General features: G+C 47.2%; 1 protein-coding gene across 2 annotated transcripts in view; it reads left to right on the top strand.

Annotated features, from left to right (window-relative positions):
* Positions 1 to 3,209: 3,209 nt before the first annotated feature.
* gsna (gelsolin a) overlaps positions 3,210 to 6,000 on the top strand; it is a 35,157-nt gene continuing 32,366 nt past the window's right edge. Inside the window, exon 1 of one of the 2 annotated variants that reach the window (XM_076284652.1) lies at positions 3,210 to 3,397. The gene's annotated coding sequence lies outside the window, so the exon portion shown is untranslated. The remainder of the gene's footprint in view (positions 3,398 to 6,000) is intronic. The other variant, XM_076284653.1, reaches the window with a different exon arrangement.

Below are 6,000 nucleotides of genomic sequence, written 5' to 3'. Positions count from 1 at the left end.
CAAGCCATTGCCGTCCTCGGCAATGACCACGAGGTAGCCACATGCTAACGTCGGCGCGCATCGCCCGCCACTCAGTTCAGTGCGACAGTACCGCCAACTCACGTGGGGTGCACGCGCCGCAGGAGCTCACTCAACGGGGCGCCACGCTGCTAGCAATCCAGTTCGGGCGTGCTAGCAGCCACGTGGCCGACCCCGCTCGTCACCAGCTCCCTCTCAGCAGCCGCCCTCAGGCTGCCCTTTCCGCGGCGTGTCACCACGGCACTCCTCCTCTCCAGACGGGGCCCTAGGTGGCCTTACAACCGTCGACACTGTACCAAGCACCGGGGTTCGAGGGGGGCCAGATGAAGCTGCGCCAACGCCACTCCGCTCCGTCGAGTCGCCGACCAGGACAGACAGACACCGACTCCACAGCAACCGGACCGCGCTGAGCTCTCCCGCTGCAGCTACCGTCTTCGGCGTCCCTCCTCGTGTTGCCATCTCGCAGAGCCGTACTGCTCTGTTCCCGGCCCGTTCCACTCCTTCGCGGCCTCGGCGAAGGCACGACCCCCGAGATGGTCGTGTTATCGAACTCCACACACAAACTTTTTCAAAAGGCGCCGGCCAACAGGCCAACTAGAACGGGCGCCCACACAGCACGGTGCCTCTCACACGCACCCAAAAGTTTTTTTTTTTAAAGTTCAGAGGGCATTTCCGTCAAACCTGCCCCACCGTCGTGAGTTCGCTGCCCTCAGCGGCTCCGCCAACCGTCCATCGTCTAGGAACCTCTTCCTCGCCGCACTCCCTCGGCTCTGCTCACGCGTCGCGGCTCACCGTGGAGTCAGCGCCCAGGCCAGCGTCATCTTCTCCGCGACCACTTCATCTGGCCAGATCTCCTTCCATGGCAGCAGGCAGGTCTCGGCGATAGCTCTTCTCCTCCGGCGGCGGTAACGATAGAAGGCCTCAAGCTCTTCAGTAGTCCTTACAAGGGCTCTCTCTGGATCCTCTTGCGTGGGCCTCCACCCAGCGGTGAGGTCTCCCGCTCCCAGCTTCTCTCGCTGAGCGGAGGCCATGTTCGAAAGTCGCTTCTGACACCAATGTAACGATTTGATAGCGAACCACACAGTTGTCCAATCAAAAGGTTTATTCACTGGGAACGAGAGAAGGGTACACACAAAACTAAGGAGAATAACGACATAAACCCCCCAAATGTTCGCTCTCGTATCCCAGGATCCCCTGCGCGGGAGAACGCGAACACTGTCTTTTGCGCCGACGTTACAATACATTTACAGTTAATAACACAAACATATAATTCACCTAAAGTTAACTATAAGGTCTTTGTTTAACCCAAAGACAGAACAGAGGTGGACAAATGGTAGGAGCCAGTGGGGAGCATTTCACACCTATCTGAAGAACAAAAGGCATCTAGACAGGCTTTCACTTAATTCAAGGATAAACAAAGGATGCTTGCATACAGACCAAAGACACATACAGGGTACACATGGGTACAAAATCACAAATGACCATAAGAACTACACAGTATTCAAGTCATAAAGACTTGAATCATTAAACTGTTCACATAAAATTATCATACAGAAATATTCCCTTCACTCCTTAAATGTTTTTAAAAGTATTTTAAAGCTGGCTTACACGGAGCAGTGTCACTGCTTCTAGTGTTCTAGTTTTCTAATATATTTTAGCTCTCCTTAGTCTTTGTTGTCTCTGACTCTGTGTCCTCTGTGTTAGTGTGCTGTTGTTGTTAGTGTGCTCTGTTGTCTCTGACTCTGTGTCCTCTGTGTTAGTGTGCTGTTGTTGTTAGTGTGCTTTGTTGTCTCTGACTCTGTGTCCTCTGTGTTAGTGTGCTGTTGATGTCCTTGCTCTGTACCCATGTCCCATGTTGTATTTTCTTTGTCTTTTAAAAAAATTGCTGCCATCTTGACCAGGACTCCCTGGCAGAAGAGACATTGTGTCTCAATGGGACCTTCCTGGTAAAATAAAGGTTTAAATAAGTAAAAAAATAAAATAAAAATAAAGCAAGTCTCAAGTCCTAAAAAATATGACTCGAGTCTGACTCGAGTCAAGTCATGTGACTCGAGTCCCCCATGACTGCTGGAAAGTGTGTCAGCTACAGTCCAGTGTCCTTACTGGGATGGTGAGTGATTGTGAAGTTGTATTTTTGAAGCTGGTGGGTCATTCTCTGTAGCCTCGGATGGATTGCGGCCAGTGGCTTCCTCATGATCCTCTCAACTTAAAAAATGTCTATTCACAATTAACATTCAACGTACTTTTGTGTCCACCAGTAATGTGGGACCTAATTGGCTTGTTTCTGAAAATGTGTCCGTAAGTGATAAAAACACGCATTGTGTTAATGCCAGCATGCATCATGTTCAGCCAGATCTGCGTAGCACTGCATGAAGTACAATGGGCCTAATCCATACAGTAGGAATGTGATGCCACTGCCCGATGCCTCATCATTTTATCTAAATGTTCCACCACACACACTCAGACACGTATGTGCACGTACACACACAAACATACACACACACACTGAGAGATAGAGAGAGAGAAACAAAAGAGAGAGAAACTACAAAAACCACTGTCTCAGCCATACCGCCGGTATCTCCCTTGTGTTTAGGTTTCCAGTCAGTCTTTGCATAACACTGCTCCCGTCCCAATATCAAAAGGAAATGGTAGTATGACAGTGAGACAAAAATGTGACATTGTTTGGGAATTAACCTGCACTCTGCTTAAGGTATCCTGGGCGCTTCCACATAGGCCTACAGTACTTGGATTTCCCCAGTGCACATAGTATACACTTGACCATTTGAACAACAGAGGGCAGCAGATGTTTGTATGGACATGGTGAATGCTCTCCAAAACTGTCCACACACACAGGCAAAAGTTTTAAAAAGCTGACAGGCCTACCGTATACATTAGCCTGTTTGTTTCTCTGTACGCTGACAGGTTGCTTAATCATTGTGAAACAATTACGTGTTTAAGCCATAACTCACAAGAAAAATTGGACAACGTGTATGCACTGTTAATACAAATTTTGACGTGCGTCAAGTCCGCCTTTGCGCATAGCCTCCCAATGAGGTCGGTGGCTCACAGTGAAGGGCCTGGCAAGCTTACCAGCAGACTGCATGCTGAGATGCGGCACAGATTTGTAGGAGAGCACGGCCAGTCGAAGGCCGCTTCTGTGGGGAGGAGTCTAGACTGCTCGGATCCCCCCGCATATTATGTGCCCTCGCAGCGGCTGACTGTAGGCAGTGAGTCAGAGGGGTGTTGCCCAAGCCTCAAATACGCAGACGCCCAGCCCTAGCGACACTATTTCTTTCTGCAGCTAAATCTCTCCCATCCCCCCGAAGTTTTTAGTTTTGTTGCGGCTCCTGCTCTCAACACTCGAAACAGCAAACGCGAGGTAAGAGTGTTTTGCTTGAATTCCCCGTTAACATTTGTCTGTTACTATGTGATGCTTTGGTGCAGGCTAATCAATTAATTGTTTGCCTCTGTGAAACACATGAAGGATAAACTTACCACTTATTCCACCGATTTTGATATTTTGAGTCATGAGCGACTTTACCTGAAATACGCACATGGACATGCAGACGTAAGCTATTGTAGCTTTAACCATTTTCTCCGACAAGTCACTCTGTCCTGTCCTGAACTTGAAACCATAGGCAACAGATAACGTTAGGATACATACAGCTACGTCAAAAGGCAGTCGAAAAACTCATCAGATTTATTTGTAACATGCTTTTCAGAGCAAGGCATTGGACCAGGACAGTCAAGTCCATATATGGAGAACACTAAGAAAAATGGTCAGGAATGACAAAAGAAGCGAATTAGATGAGGATAAGATGGATATGCAGCCTAGCTTGTGATTGGATGATGAGCAGAAGGGTTTGCCTGCCCATGACAGATCTGTTACAACACTGTTGTTACACCTCAAGACTTGTCCAGGCCTGCAGCTGTATTATAATGTTTCAACCCTTTTACACACTCTGCAAGTACATCTTTCCATGCTCACAGCGTGGAAACTTATTGAGCCGTAAGAGTCTGATATCATAAAATCGGGGCAGAGAGTACAGTGAAATGGAAAAAACACATAGGCCAGACATCTGTCAGGTAACAGCTGGGGTTGATCCGGCCCTGATCGATCAAGGCCGCATTTGTTCCACAGTGTGTGCCTGTCAGGGTGGTGTAGATCTGACCACACCCTCTAGGCCTACACTAACATTTACTTCAATTTATCTCTGAAAATATTTGAGGGATTGGACAGTAGACTAATTTATTATGTTTATCCATTCAGCTTTTTTGAGGAGAAACTCAACAGTGGAAGTCTAGCCTAGGCTATATCATATCAGCAAGAGTGAAATCAAATGCTTAATGTGATACCACTGCAAGTGTGAGAGCAATTCATAGCTTCCTGCATAGCCGACTGGTATATGAAAATGTTTTGTTGCCATAGAAACAGACAGTAACAAACATATCTCAGTCACTTACACATCTCCAGCCTCTGTCACTAAATATACCCATGATGAACAAAACAGGAAGTTGGTGCCCCTACACAAGACTTGCTAACAGAAGCACAGTCAGTTTCTCTTTTAGTATGAAAAAGTAATTCTAGATTGTTATGGCAACTGTAATGGCAACTGTTATGGCAACTGTATGGCAACTTATTTTGAATATGTACATGTATTAAGAAAAGCGTATCATTGGTTAGGATGATTAGGTCTTAACTGTATTGCAGGTAACGTTGCCTTGTTAAAATGATTTCAACTTACAGCCGAAGTCACATTGTTCAAGTGATGGCTGTGAAAACTCCCCCAAACATAGATAGGAAACTCCTGTGGGACATGTCTGAAACTCGCAGCCACTTGTTCCTTATCAGAGCCTGGGGCTGGCTCTTGAAACTGCACTTGTGTGTAACAGTTTGATACAGATAGCCCACTGCATGTTGGAAGGGGTGAACAGGACAGGCGATATGAGGCGATATGTGCTTGTGGATGGGTGCAGGCAGGCCCATATGCATTCCGGAATGAGACAGACAGATGGAGGGGGTTGGTGGGTGGCGGCCAAACAGCTGTGCGAAAGGGCTGTGGAACTTGTGCAAAACCTCACCAGGCCTCTAATCTTCTCGCACCAACCTGAGCTCAGCAGGCAGTCTGAAACAATGACTGGTTCTCTGCGCAGTGATGGTTACTGAGTATGCATGGATGAATGGATGTTTTTTTGCTTCCTCATCCTGGTAGAAAGCAAAGCAGAGCCACAGAAATGCAAAGCAGCCATCCCATTCCAACAAACATGCTAATAAAAACCCCCAAACCACCCCACTGGCTCTCGGCTCGACAAAATCCGTCTCTACAGACCTTGAAGGCAGACAACACAAACACATAAACAACTCACTGACTGCAGCAAACAGCAAACATGTTATTGGCCTAGTCCATCACACTTTTTTTGGAAGGGCGAGGTGCAGTGAATAAAAGTCAATACTCGCTAGAAATAAAATAATTTTGACTTGGCTCACACCTGTTTTCAGGTTTACCTTTGCATTGCACAGGCTACGGTTGTCAATGTAAGTGAACCATTACGGGCGGGCCAGACTAAATACTTGCAGGTAATGTTGAGGGTACTTCCTGTTGAGTCAGACGTAACAGCTGTCAGCTGAGGTAGCCAGAGTGGCTGTGATCAAAGCCAAACTGGAGGCCTTGTCGTTTTCTGCTGACCAGAGCTTTTGTGTCCATGTATGGATGCAGGCAGGACTTTAATGAGGCTGTAAAATATGGTGCATCCTACCCGCTGTGTCTGGCTGAAGTGAAGGGCACCTTTTGTTTGCCTGTGAGTGTGTGTGTGTGTGTGTGTGTGTGTGTGTGTGTGTGTGTGTGTGTGTGTGTGTGTGTGTGTGTGTGTGCAATAAGTGTGTGTGTGCAATAGAGAGAGGCTAAAGACCCCATGCTGAGGATTTAGTTGTTTAGTAAGGTAAGGACAGAAAGGAAGCCTCTTACATTGCTCTCTCACTCT

This window comes from Alosa pseudoharengus, unplaced genomic scaffold (genome assembly GCF_046254945.1).
Source record: "Alosa pseudoharengus isolate Yale_2024_CS ecotype anadromous, Long Island Sound unplaced genomic scaffold, YU_APseudo_1.1 YU_APseudo_1.1_scf_14, whole genome shotgun sequence".
NCBI lineage: Eukaryota > Metazoa > Chordata > Actinopteri > Clupeiformes > Clupeidae > Alosa > Alosa pseudoharengus.
Note: the sequence above shows the minus strand (reverse complement) of the source record. Positions and strands in the feature narration are given on the sequence as shown.